We start from the raw sequence: 14,496 nt of genomic DNA, 5'->3' as shown, positions 1-14,496 counted from the left end.
TGTATTGAAGTGGCCATTTGTTCCTAATAGGGAGGGATGGGTTTTGTGCCACTAGATATTTGTTAAAAGCCTTAGATACTAAAGATTATGGTGAAATGTAGTTCTCAGGGAGTCCCACAACTAGTACAGGCTCTTATGAAGAATCTGAGAGGACCCCTACACCATGCTGTTTACACAAGATTGTTTAAAGTTGTCTGAGGTAGTCCTGCAACTCCAGAGAGGCCAAATCAGGGCCCCTGGCCGGTGTTCAAGATCAGCCTTCATTTCAAGAGGAAGCCAAGAGACCGTGCAAAGGAATGGTCTCGGTTCCAGGCAGACCCAGCAAGTGTCACTCTGACCTTTCCCTTTACTTTTCTGTCTACTCTCCTTACCCACCCCACATCCAGGCTCCTGCTCTTGTGGGTTTATTCTATAAAGTGGGGGGGGAAAAAAAGGTCATACAGGGACCCTGTTCCCAGTGCCGCCATTAGCGGCAGCTGCCCGTCACTAGCTCACAGTTGGCTTGCTGGCAGTTCGTGCTCCGTGGCCCCTGAGCTCTCCACCCAGCTCCCAAGGATCACTGCGGCACAGCCCTCTAGGTGAGGAGCCCGGCACCGCTGCTGTTCCTGTGATGGTTTTCCAAAAATAAATAGCTGTCCAGTTCCATGTGAAAAATAAATGGCAGTTACTCTTGTATAGAAACAAAAAACCTGAAGGAAATATACTAAACTCTTTTTGATGACTTATTTTCTTCTTTGTGCTTTCTTACATGTTTTATATTTTTTTACAGTAAACATGTCCTTTTCTCGGAGAAAAAAATGTTGCCACAAAACATTCGACCCTCACAGAGAAGGAAATAGCATTTAAAAGCTTCCTGGTCAAATTTCTATTAAAAGCATGGCTGTGCATTAGGTACTGAGGCGAGCCATTTTCTGCTTTGGTTATGTTATTTTTTTCTACTAACTTGGGAGCCTTAATCCAAACAAAAACAGTTTTTTGCCTCACTTCAACTTTTAGCTTCAGGTTTCCCTGAAGGAGTTGAATTAGCTATTTCTAAGGTCCGTGCCAACCATAAAATTCTGTTTTAAGAAATGAAGTGCTAACCAGCAGAAAGTTGGCAATATCTACAAGAGGATTTTGCCCGTAGAAAAATTGCTTTATTTTTTTTTGCTGACATAATACTTCAATTTAGTATCAATGTAGGGTCTCCTTTTAATTTGAACAATTTTTTTAACCCCCAACATTTGGCATTTTGTAATAAACCTGCCACTTACTTTATACTGGTTGTTCATTGTGAATATAGAGTAAAAGTAATGGTCAAACTCTCCATATAGAAACTTTTGGTGACTTCAACTCAGAATCCACTCTTAGCTGGAAAGTGGCTCTCTTCCGTTCATTTTTCAAACCTCCTGCCTCACTCTGAAACATGCTGGTTTCACCCAGTTGGCTAACAAGTATTTGAGCTGTGTATTTATGTTTTATTAACCTTTTAACATTTATCTTTGGACATTGTTTTTAGACATTGTTAAATTAAAAATAAATTGTTTTTTTCTTTTCCCAGAGGTGTCCAACCCAGTGTTGGATGAAACTTGCCGCAGGTCATACCCTTTGTTATTGGAAAACAAAGTCAGGATGTTGTGGTAGTTTGGTAGTTTTTTACTGTCTGTTAGCGGTTGCAGCAGTGACAGTTTCTGGCTGTACTACAAAATGATTAAACTTTTATTGGGGGGAATAAAAATAGAATAGAAAAAAGTGAAATAGGATGAAAATTGAGGGGTTTTTTCCGCTAAAGATGGACTAACAGAGATGTTGAATGATCTCTAGCATTTAGTTTTTGTGGCAGGTATAAAATTATAAAATTGTCCCCCATTGCTGTTTTTATACCGTAAGTCTTAGATAAACTAAGAGCATGTTTATGAATTATGCAGTTAGAGTACATTCTCACCAAAAAGGAGCAGTTGCTTGTCATTCCTTTATCCAGGGAATCCTCAAGTCTCTGGTGACCAGAAAACATTTTTAATTATTAGAGAGGTTTTTCTAACTTAAGGCTTTGCAATAGCTTTCCTTAATTCAGTTACTGCTGTTCTTGTTTTGCCTCAGTTAAATTCTACTCACTGTTTTATGAGAAATACCATCAGGTGTTTTTGTGATGCCTAGTTCCATAGAACCTAAGCAGTGCAGTGCCTTGAGGAAATGAAAAAGGGACAATAGTCATTTGTGTTTTTCCTTTGAAATACATTTTTTAAAAAATTCCCGGGTGCATATATATGATAAGCTGTAGTTAGTTTCACAGTCGCTATTGTAGAGTCTAGAATGGAGTTGGCACTTCCAAATTCCTAGTATCCAAAAAGGTGATCTGATGAAATCAAATAGATGCATCTCTGCAGATCATGATGTTCAATCACAGCCCTCACTTTTAGTCAAAGGCAAACACCTGCAAGGAGATGCCCAGTTGCTTCACTAAGATGCGGTCTCTCAAAGGGAGAACCTCCTCTTGATAGAGCTTCCCTGTCTCTGCTGACGAATTGCATTTATCCCAGCTTTCTCCCAGATAGATTTCAGGATAAAAGCTAAATAGAACGCCAGTGGGAAGAAGGGCAGATGGATTTCTGTATTCCAAGGAAGAGATGCTATCAGTGGCCCTGAGGGGAACATCAACTGAGCGGCAGGGGCAAGGTTCTGTCCATAGCTGAAACCCCAGACTTAGCACAGTTCCTGGCACACAGCACACACTCAAATATTAACAATGAACATTTAGTGAAAATACTGGTTGAGGTGCACCACTTTTTGGCAGGTTATTTGTCATGTGAGTTTTCGGTGATAAGAAATAAACGTTACTTTTATTTTGCTTTTTTCCCCCAGCACTTTATTATGAAATTTTCCAAACATGCAGAATTGTTGCAAGAATTGTACCATGGCCATCTACCACCTGGAATCCACAAATAGCATTTTGTTAACATTTGCCTTACCACTTCAGAGATGCTCCTTTTAATGAGACTTATTAAGGTTGGTTTCTCTTTAAAAATCGCACTGCTAAGATAATTGAACACCTTTAATTCAGTTGTCTTAAGCTCCTCCGGGAAACATGATATTTGCTTTATAGCTAATTGTAGTCCTTAATTTAAGCTAGTTTAAACTTGTAAATCTGTCATGCTGAATTTCAATCTTATTTATTTTGCCTGAAGGGATGTTTTTTATAATAGAATTATTAGAAAGTCCTTGATCAATTGTACAGAATATTCTAATGTTATTTCCACACTTGATTATCCAATTAATTTCTCTGGTGAGAGTGCAGTTTTGGCCCCATTTTGCTTATGCAGCGTTCCAGGATTATGTTCCCAGAGGGCTTGAAGAGGCAGGGTAATTTAATGTATAAACCAGTAAATTAGGAGCTAAGAGATTTAGATTTTATTCCTGACTGACCACAGGCAAATCACTTCTCTCTGTGTCCATTTATCTACTTGAAAAGTGGGGACTAGAATTTGAAATTTAGATATTATTAAGTAATGGGTAACATTTATTAATGCTTGGATCTATTAAGAAAGACACTTCAAAAAGAAAGAAAAAATACACTGTGAATCTGGGGAGGCTCTCTTAATTCTCTAACTGTATGACAAGCTACGGAATGAACTCTGACTTTTGAAAAATTGAAGCATGGGAAACGGTCGAAGTGTCTTATCAAAACCCCGCTGTTGCTTAGAACTTACTATTGCCACAGAATTTGTGAGTGTTTTCCTAATCCATCTGAACTCTGAAAATAATGTATTTTGTCGGGGGGGGGGGTTGGTGAATACAAAGATGGGAAGAGGCAGACATTCAACACAGAAAGATAGAAAATCAGTGTTCAGTTTAAGAACAGGTTGTGTGGAAGGGCCGGGCTTAACGCAGTCATCCCGATTCACTGCCACACCCTCCTCTGCTCCCCGAGCATCAACCCACACCACACACAGTACCAGCCCTGCTCCTGCCAGCCCGGCCTCAGGTGGTCTCCATCAGGTCGATGAGATGAAATTACAGGGTCGGCCAAGGGCTAAGCAGGGTCTCTGTTCTCCATTTAGCAGATGAGTGTGCTCTGTTCTTTCTAAGCCCAGGTGATGGATGTAGATTCACGTTTATCTCCAAAGGCGCTTAGAGTTTTTACCGTAGATAGCATCTTAGTAGTGGTTGCAAAGATATGACCAAAACAGTGCTCCTTGATTGGGATCTTGTTGAATATTAATTTAGGTGAAAACAAATGCCAGACTGACACACCTAACCCCTCCTGTCTATTGTTATAATGCAGCTTATCTAGTGTGGAGACAATGCTTATTCTTCACAGTCATTGGTTACAATATTAGAATTTTCTTAAATGAAAGGAAATTGGTTAGTGGTTACTTCATATCACTTTTGGGGAACAATTTAAGTTTTGCTTATGATTTTCAGAGGCATAAGCAAGAAGTGACTCAGGTCAAGTTAGCCTTGCTTGTCTTGCAAAATAAGCTAAATTAAGCTTTTCTTGTATGACCAAACTGGTTGTGTCTGCTCAGGGAGTTTTCAAGTGTGGTCTTCATTTGTGTTTAACAACACGTCTCACTTCTAGTCCATTCTTACGGATGTCTGTTAACGCTGTTGTCACATTTTCAAAATTAACTTTTGTAATTAAGGGAACAGGATTACTTTATAAAGTGACAGTTGTAGCCTTGGCAGAAAATGAGGCAAAATCACAGAATGTTTGCTTGGTCTGGGTAGAGATTTGTACATTTTAATAGAAAAGTGGGTCAGCAAGTCTGATCTTCACAGAATTTATACTGCTGAAAGATAAATAATAAAACTGCGCTGAAAAGTAGATCTCAAACTCCTGAAAAATCATCCTTCCCCTCCTTCCCCCACCTTTCCCACTGGCTGCTCTATCCTGACTGGCAGGCAGGGGCTGATTTAAAAATAGTGAGCTTCTGTCTGAGGAGGTCTGGCCTCTTTGTCTCAATCCCAGGTTCCTTTCCCCCGGCTGCTTGTTTCTCTTGAGGTGTCTAGCTAAAGTAGACGAAGCCCCACCAAAAGTGCTTAAAGATGGTAACTAGTCATTTCCTTTAGACTAGTTAGGAGCCTGAAAGTAAAATTTTTTCCAGTCTAATCTGAAATTCCTTTGGAGCCATTGTGAAAGAAGAGGAAAGAAGGCAGGTTTATTGAATACAACTAGACCGATAGAACAGAAATTGACTGTTTATTAATGCTTTTAGGATCAGTTTTGCAATCTTTTTTTTCTCACTACGCACAGTAAATTAGATAGAGATAAATGAATAAATAATATGTACACCAACTCACCTGACACGAAAGGTTTCTGAAACACTTGCTTTTACTACACCTGATCCGTTCTGACATTTTCTGTTCTTTCTTCACTTTTAAAATGTAGCCCCCAGAACACAAACGACTTTAACAGAATGCAGCTTGCCTCATGAGTCAAGATCTGAGGGTTTTAAATAGCCCAGAAGGCTAGAGGCCAAATGCATTCCCACACGCACGCATGCACACGCACGCACACGTACACACGTGTCCACTGGGCTTAGCGGGGCCTTCCAGCCTGTGCCTTGCTCTTGTTCCATCCACCCCGACCCTGCAGCCTTGCCTCTCAGGGCCTGGTCCTGATGCTCCTGCCTCCCTCTCTTTCTCTCAGCCTGAGGTGGAACCCCATGGTTCCGTAGAAGGAAAAGTCCACTTCCTGTTTCTCCAAGATTCTGGTCCTCTCCTGCTCCACTGCTCCTCTGAACTCTTCTGTGGGCTGAAGCTTTACTAGAACAAAACCCAGAAAGATTTACAAAATCCTCAGTTGTTGCCTTTTGTTTTGCTTTTGCCATATACCTCCCTCCCCTGAGGCAAAGAGGTGGCATGCTACCTGAAAGAGGCGGGTGGCCTACAGGGAGAGGAGGGGAGGATTTCTTAATATCTCAAAGAGTTACTGGCAGCACTGAGCGTCTTCTCAATCAGACTATGAGCTTTCAAGGAAAGGAATCAGATGGGGATCAGAGATCTCTAATATGATCCTGGCCTTAAAGGATAATTTTCAAAAAAGAGTCAAATTACGGTTCTCATACAGATATTAAATGAGCATGTGTTAAAGATTTTCTCTAACTCTTAATGAGGGAAGCAGGCAGATGCTATAACCGTCCAAATGAGAACCCAAAGAACAGACACACCTAGAGACGAGGAACATTTACATGAATGTCCAAATGGAAGCAAACCCAGTTTCTTCCTTGGTGTGGGGCAGGGGGAGGGGGGGAGTCAAGCAAATCTCACAGGACATAATTTCCGTTTCTAGAAATAAGAATCATTTTGCATTGCTCTCGGTTATCTACAGGACAGAGCTGTAAAGTAGCTTCCTTAGAATGAGACTTATAACCCTGAAGGGTGTGCTTTGGACTACACAATGCATAGTGTTCCATCAAAGTACAAAATGCCCCTGCACCCTGCACTAAAGAGAATTCACTGCAGTGTGTGAATGATGGTTAAACACATCTGTGGGGCCCATTCCCGCCTAGAAGTGGGCTGCTCCAACTTGTGTGGGATGACAGCGGGTTCTAGCTTCTACAAAACTCCAAACTGGAAGACGGGCCTGAGTAGAGCAAAGCCAGCTGGAGCCTCATTTGGCAGTAGGGGGCAGCAGAGCTTCATCCCTAAAGCAAGCAACCTTCAGAAGGAAATCTGTAAAATAGGATTAGCCTGGAGTCCTTGCCCTTTTAAGGAGTCCAAAAATTCCCCTAGATTATATGCAAAAAGTTGTACTTTGTGGCTTTTTAGGGGAAGAGAGTCCTTAATTTTTTTTGCTTTGAGTCTGATGAATGCTACAAAGCACTTTCCCCCATACTAGAAATTACACCCCCAACTATCATATTCACAGGTTGGTTGCCAAATTAGCTTCAAATTAGAAACACCTGAGGAATTATTAGGTCGACCCATACAAAATCACCTTTTTTGTAAGGTCGATAAAGAGTTGAGTATCAGCAATTTCTCGAGGTTCAACTTATGTGTTCAGATTCCTGGTCACCCCCACTCCTCTGCCCCTGTTCTGATATAGCCAGTGGGTGGATGAACATTGGAGATCAACTGCTATCTCCAAGTTGAAGTTTAGGAAAATGGACTATTGGACTCTAGCACATCCCAAAGCCTCAACCTTTAACCCCGGTCATCTTTGTCCTCGCTGAGCAGTGAGAATCAAGTCAGCATTAGTACCATCGCCACCATGCAGTTCACTGGGGGCTTTCGCAAGGTGTCTGGGTCTGAGGACCGTCAGCCTCAGAATCTTCTAGGGTGCTTATTAAAATGCATATCATTGGGCCCTGGCCAAACCCCCAGAATTAGACTTTTTGAGCGGTGGGCTGGGGAATCTGCATTCTAAACAGGCTCTCCAGGTGACTCTTCACAGGAGATGGAAGGAGAGAGTATGATTTGAGGTCTACCAGCTAAATCAAAGTATAATTGTTAAGATGGTAAAATCATGGCTCTCATTCAAATATAGAATATGTCAAAGGTTTTGTTCAGCTCATTAATTTATGACGGAACCATTAGATGGTAAAGCTGATTCCAAGAGCATCTGGGTAAAAAGAGTTTATATAATCTATCAGGAAAAGCATTTTCAAAACAACAAAAAAAGAATGTTAGAATTAAATGGCTAGGTTACAGAAGAAACTGGTTAATGTCTTACAAGCTAATAAAGCCATAACCTTTGGGGTTATCTTTCCTACGAAATAGAAAAATACAAATTAACATGTAACTTTGCAGTATCTGGGCTATGATCAAATAATAAATAGCAAAGTCAAACAGAGAAATATTCTCCCAGAAAATTAAATAATCCTCGGGCAACTTGTTAAATAATTCCCCGGTGTGACTCTAAAAGGACATACAGCCCAACTTTTTGCCTTATTTTCAAGTTTCGGTTAATTCTTTTTTGCAGTGAATAGAGACAGCAGAACATAGAACGTGTGGACTCCACACCTCTGGGTGAAAAAATTCAGGCTGGAGCAGATATATTCAAAAACAAGAACCAGTTAATTCAAGGGAGGAGAAAACTGACAGATACTCAGAATTCATGTGTAACCTCCTTGGATTTATTTTAGACGCTAGCTACAATCACTTCCTCCTGCTTTGAAAGTGATTTGTCATTTTTGTAGTTACTTGGCTTACAAACTAGTCATTCCCTAATAATTTCTTAGAAGTTTTATCTTATAAGTTGGCTGAGGTTTTTTGTTTTTCGTTTTTTTAAATTAATTAATTAATTAATTTATGGCTGTGTTGGGTCTTCGTTTCTGTGCGAGGGCTTTCTCCAGTTGGGGCAAGCGGGGGCCATTCTTCATCGCGGTGCACGGGCCTCTCGCTATCGCGGCCTCTCATTGTGGAGCACAGGCTCCAGACGCGCAGGCTCAGTAGTTGTGGCTCACGGGACCAGTTGCTCCGCGGCGTGTGGGATCCTCCCAGACCAGGGCTCGAACCCGTGTCCCCTGCATCGGCAGGCAGACTCTCAACCACTGCGCCACCAGGGGAGCCCCTGGCTGAGGTTTTCAACGTTCTTTTGTTTTTCATCTAAAAATTCAGGTAATTTTTTTAAACATCAGAAATATCCTCTATTTTTATGAAACAGTTGTCCATCTGGGAGATTAAACTTTGACCATTAAGAAACATGAACTGAAATAGAAAAACCATGGGTCCCAACCCAACCTCAATATTTTCTCATAACTTTTTTTTTTTGCCTTTAGAGAGAAAGTTTAGGAATGAATCTCTCTGTTCTAGATAAACATCTGAAGTTCAGCAACTTCATTTCAGTTCAGTTCCTTCTACTAATTTCAAGTAAAATTAAAATTTGGTAGTTCTTGTAGTCTTTCAACGGTTTATCTCCAAGTGAGATTACAGATTTTTTTTCTTTTTCGTACTTTTCTGTATTTTTCCTTTTTCTAAACCATGTCTTTTTTTTTTTTTTCTTTTTTTGCGGTCCGCGGGCCTCTCACTGCTGCGGCCTCTCCCGTTGCGGAGCACAGGCTCCGGACGCGCAGGCCCAGCAGCCATGGCTCACGGGCCCAGCCGCTCCGCGGCATGTGGGATCTTCCCGGACCGGGGCACGAACTCGCGTCCCCTGCATCAGCAGGCGGACTCTCAACCACTACACCACCAGGGAAGGCCTAAACCATGTCTTTTTTATTAAATTAATTTTATTTTTAAAAACTCACTTCATTGATCAAATTTGTCACTCTAAGTTATTGATATAACAGCATCTACCATTTATTGGCTCTTTAAATTTTGGAAAAAAAAAGTTTTATTTTAAAATAACTTTATTGAGATATGTTTTACTTATCACAGACCCTACCAGTTTCGAGATATTTACAGAGCAATATTCATAGCAGTATTATTCACAATAATCAAAAGATGGAAATAACACAAATGTCCATTAAGGGATTAATGAATAAACAAAATGTGGTACATACATACACGGGAATATTTCTCAGCCTTAAAAAGGAAAGACAGGGCTTCCCTGGTGGTGCAGTGGTTGAGAGTCCGCCTGCCAATGCAGGGGACACGGGTTCGTGCCCCGGTCTGGGAGGATTCCACATGCCGCGCAGCGCCATGGCCGCTGAGCCTGCGCGTCCGGAGCCTGTGCTCCGCAATGGGAGAGGCCACAACGGTGAGAGGCCCGCGTACCGCCAAAAAAAAAAAAAAAAGGAAGGACATTTTGACACATGCTACAACATAGATGAACTTTGAAAACATTATCCTGAGCAAAATAAGCCAGTCACAGAAGGACAGAGATTGTATGATTCCTCTTACATCAGGAGCCTAGAACAAATTCATAGAGTTAGAAAGTAGAGTGGTGGCTGCCAGGGGCTGGGGCAGGGAAATAGGGAATAATTGTTTAATGGGGACAGAGTTTCATCTGGGGAAGATGAAAATGGTCTGGAGATGGATGCTGGTGATGGTTGTACAACAATGTGAAGGTACTTAATGCCACTGATCTATACACCTAAAAAAGATTAAAATAGCAAATTTTATGTATATTTTACCACAATAAAAAAAAAGAAAAATGCGATTTCAGGTGTTCAGTTCAAATGACTTTTAGTAACTTAACCAAGTGGTCCAACCATCATCATAACTCAGTTTTAGGACATTTTCCTCCCTGCAGTAAGACCCCTGATGCCCGTGTATCGTTAATCCCCACTCCCGTTCCCCACCCCAGGCAACCATTAATCTGCCTTCTGTCTCTATAAATGTGCCTTCTCTGGACATTTCATATAAATGGAATCATACAATGTATGGTCTCCTATGTCTGTCTCTTTCACTTAGCATGACATTTTTGAAGTCTGTCCATGATGTAGCATGTGTCAGTAGTTTATTCGTTTTTTGTTGCCAAGTAGAACTTCACTGTGTGGATGTGTCTCGTTTTGTCTCGCCATTCATCAATCGACAGATGTTGTGGTTTCCAGTTTTTGGCCATTACACAGAAGGCTGCTATGAACACTAATGTTTTACCTAACCCGGAGACAGCCTGGACCTTTTCTGTGCCATCTGTATGCATGCATGTGTGTGTATATGTGTGTGCGTGCACATATATATATATTTTTTTCCTCTAATCTTGCAAGGTAGGCATAATTAGTTGCGTTTTGTGGAAGAAAAGAGAGGTTAAGTAACTTGTCAAAGGTCACCAGCTAGTTTTGCTGGGCATAGAAAAAGGTCTGTCTGCAGTGGAGCAGGACAGAGGAGAAAGAGATTGAAACTACAGATAGTGACCCTGGTTTCCCTGTGGAGTTAATTCTCTTCCTGTGCTCACCGCCTCTCCGGTGAGAGGGGCCGAGCCTCAGGGCAGCTCTCACACACTGGTGAGGAGCCTCAAGAGGGAATTTCCCTCCAGTGGAACAACTCCTCTATGGAAAATCAGGGGCTTCGAGGGGCCACCCAGCAAGCTCTCACTTTCAGTGATTTTGGGTAAAACCCTTTGGAAAAACCAGGATGAATGTGAAGTTTTGCCTCATTCGTTTCCCTTCTCTTAGGGATCATAGCAGTTCAGATCCTGCCTGCACTGGGTGCTCTCCAATTCCTTTGAACATTTGCTTTATATATTTTATCCAGGTTTTACAATTATTTTGGCAAAAAGATTCATCTGATACAAGCCATTCCCCTATGGCCAGAACCAGAAGCCGTATGTTATTTCCACCTATTGAGCCCTTCTTCTCAAAACTGCCTTGGAGTGGGCAGCAAACGTTTCTGTTGGCAGGCAATTGACTTGATCCTAGTTCAGTTTACAGAGGATGGAATGACCTCATAACTTGGACCCCAGACAAAGCTATCTGAGATACATAACTGCTATCAGACTGAAGTCAGGTATTTGTTAAAAGTTGTGTGTTCCTGAGAGTATGAAAGAATTCAGGGGACTGTTAGGTTCAAGATATTTACATTGCTTCGTATTCTTCTCAAAGGTGATTAGACTTAGGCCAGAAAAACCAAGGAAATTAAGAACCAAGTTAATGAGTGACTTGGTGAGGAGGGCATACTTCTGAAGGTAGACTGAAGAAGTAGGCAATCGTCTTATGCTTCTTTTAGGTTCTGAAGTCATTGACCAAATCATAAATAGCACCCAGTGTCTCTTGGGGATGCTGACAAGAATCAAGTACAATTTGCTCATAATTTCAAGAACGCTGAGGAGCAATCACCAAAATTACTTGAAATACTACGGTTTCCTTAGGTGGAGGTGAGAAGAATCGCTCTGAATGTCTGCAGGTCTGAGTCTCACGTCCAAAGGAAATTTCTGGTAATGCATAACCTTGGTTAACTGGGGTGGTTACTGTCTTCTTTAGCAGGCATGTAGTTTTCAACCCTGGTTCATCAGTCTGGGTCTAGTCAGGGGCAAAAGCCATATCCATCATTTTAACAGAGAGCATTTAATAGGAAGAATTATTAATCAGGTATTGAACAAGTAAAACGGCAAAGAGTGGACACCGAGGAATCACAGAAGTAACTACAGGAGGCAACGACCACCCTTAGAAGGAAGAGCCGGGGATGACTGAGATGTAAAGGGTTGGAGGATGGCCGCAGAGAGCTGAGCTGCAGACGTCTGAGGGGGGCCCAGGCCAGCGGTGCTGCTGTCTCTGAGCAGGAATGTTGAGGCGGGTTCTGGGGGGGAGGAAAACCTGCAAACTGGAGGTAGCTACTGCCACTGGACCCAACTGTCAGTGCAATGCTGACAGGACAGGAAGCAGAGACTCCACCGGCTTCCTAGGCTCCCTCTAGCGGCCCCCACTGGCAGAGCTAACAGGGACCCCTCTAACAATCAGATGTGTTATGTGCAGGATCCCAGCCCCAGAATCCCCAAATATAGAAAAGTCTCGAAGCTGAGACAATAGGTTAACAACCACCACACCAGGAAGACTGAGGCTTAAGTGGAGAAAGATTTAAAAGAAACAAAACTATAGCTCTAATATTTTTATGTTAGAAAGCAAACGGCATATTTGGTATTTTAGACACGTGATATTTAAGAGAATAAGATCCGTTAGAATGACAGTTTTATAATTCCACTTTAAAATGTATAATTGAGTAATTAATTTAGACTAGCGATTTTTTTATGGTGACATCTAAGTTTAAGTAGAGTATGAAAACATTTAAAGTTTCCCTTATTTATAAGTTTAATTTATTAGTTTCTATAAGAACTTAGGATTGGGGAACATTTTGCATGCTGTCATAAAAACTGAAGTACTTTGAAAAGAAATTAATATATTAAATTTATAAATGCATTTAAAAGCATTTCAAGTGCTGAGCTAAGCTTGTAAATAGAACCAAGCATTATGCAGAAGGCTCTTCCAAAGTTATTGCTACAATCTGCTAGACTTATAAATAGAATAATAAGATTCGTAGGATAATAAAATTAAAAGCCTGAAAAAGTTTAACTTGTATCTTGAATATTGATTCTAATGACAAAATTATTAATTGTATTACTTATTAAATGATTACTAATTATTAAACTTATTAAAATAGTATTTTAAAGCCAAAATTAAACTCATTAATAAAAATATCCATTGAAATCTTTCCTACATAAGAAATCCACTTTCCTGGGTCCCCCTCCCCACTCTCTACTCTCAGGTTTTCTAGAAATAGCTAGAGAAGAGCAAGAGAGGCAGCTTTGTTTCTTTGCTTTTCTGGAAACCCTGAAACCGTCTCACCTTGCAGCAGGCAAAGGAGATTATGCCCCTGGCTTATCTGTTTTGCTTTCTCACTTTCTAAAGCTGGGATACCCCATGGAATAGATAGGGATGACCACTGGATTTGAGGTGAAAGAACCTGGGGTTGAGTCCCAGCTCCATTGCTTAAAGAACCCAAGCCTCAGTTTCCCCATCTGCAAAATGAGGGGACACCTGCCTTGCAAGGTTGCCACGAGGATCAGCACAGTGCGGGGCACGCCAGGGTGGCGGCATTGGAACCTCCCCTGTGCTGGATCCTGAGGGCAGGGGGCTTAGGACAAGGAGGTTCTTGCCTGAGCACAGGGGCCTAGGCCGCTCCCTCTTACTTTGTGGCAGGAGGGTTTCTTCAAGGAGATGGCCCTGTGACAAACAAGGGCTTTCTCTCTCCCTCAGGCACAAGGTCCAGGCTCCGAAGGAATTTCTCACCACAGACAGAAAGGGGAAAGGCCAAGAAAGAGGTGGCTGGCTCAGGAGCAAGGTAGCAGCCCTGTGGACAGGGGTAGCTGTCCACAGGGCCACGGCAGCCACTGGCTGCAGCAGGAGGGGGCAGGGATTCAGGGACGGACTCAGACTTGCCTCCAACCCCTGCCTTGCTCACAGGGTCACCTGGCCACGCAGCCTCAGTTGGAACATCCCTAGAGAGCATCATGGGGAAGGTCCCCACGGAGGAAGAAAGGAAGGGGGATGAAGGTGCTTTCCATAAATACCTGGGAGGGAGGGGGTCAGATCAGAATTATCACCACCTCATTAATTCATTCAATGCACAAGACTTGGATCCCTCTCTGTATTGCTAGGCTCCAGGCATGCAAACAGAAATCCTACACATCCTCACCTTCCTAGGACAGTACCTGAGAGTGTGTAGAGGCTTCTACCTGGATGAGGGAGAAGGATCAGCAGGGGCAAGGCGGAGGGTGTGGAGGTGGAAGGCAGCTTCCTGGGATAACGGACAGTCAGGGAGCAATGAAGGAGGCGGGAAGGGCAGGTGGGGATCAGCTTGGAAAGGCAAGTTCAGGTGTGTGGATTTTATTGGAAGCCAGGGAGAAGTTTTAAGCAGGGATTGCATTTTAGAAAGATCAGTTGGGGCATGTCCATAGGGTGAAATGGGACCTGGAGACCAATACAGGGAGTACCAAGTCATACAAGTGCATTCAAGGGATGATGTGGGCCTGACAGGCATATGAGATGGGAAATAAGATTTGAGTGAAGAACTCCAGCATCATGGTCACCATGGGAGTCTGGGCCAGTGGGTAGAAATCAGGCTTAAAGGCCCCTGGGCTAGGTGGGCCAGTCTCCCTGGAGACCAGCACCCACCCGCTCGACACCGCCTCATCTT

Source organism: Phocoena phocoena, chromosome 8 (genome assembly GCF_963924675.1).
Source record: "Phocoena phocoena chromosome 8, mPhoPho1.1, whole genome shotgun sequence".
NCBI lineage: Eukaryota > Metazoa > Chordata > Mammalia > Artiodactyla > Phocoenidae > Phocoena > Phocoena phocoena.
The sequence above is the reverse complement of the archived record's forward strand: the minus strand, read 5'-3'. Positions refer to the sequence as shown.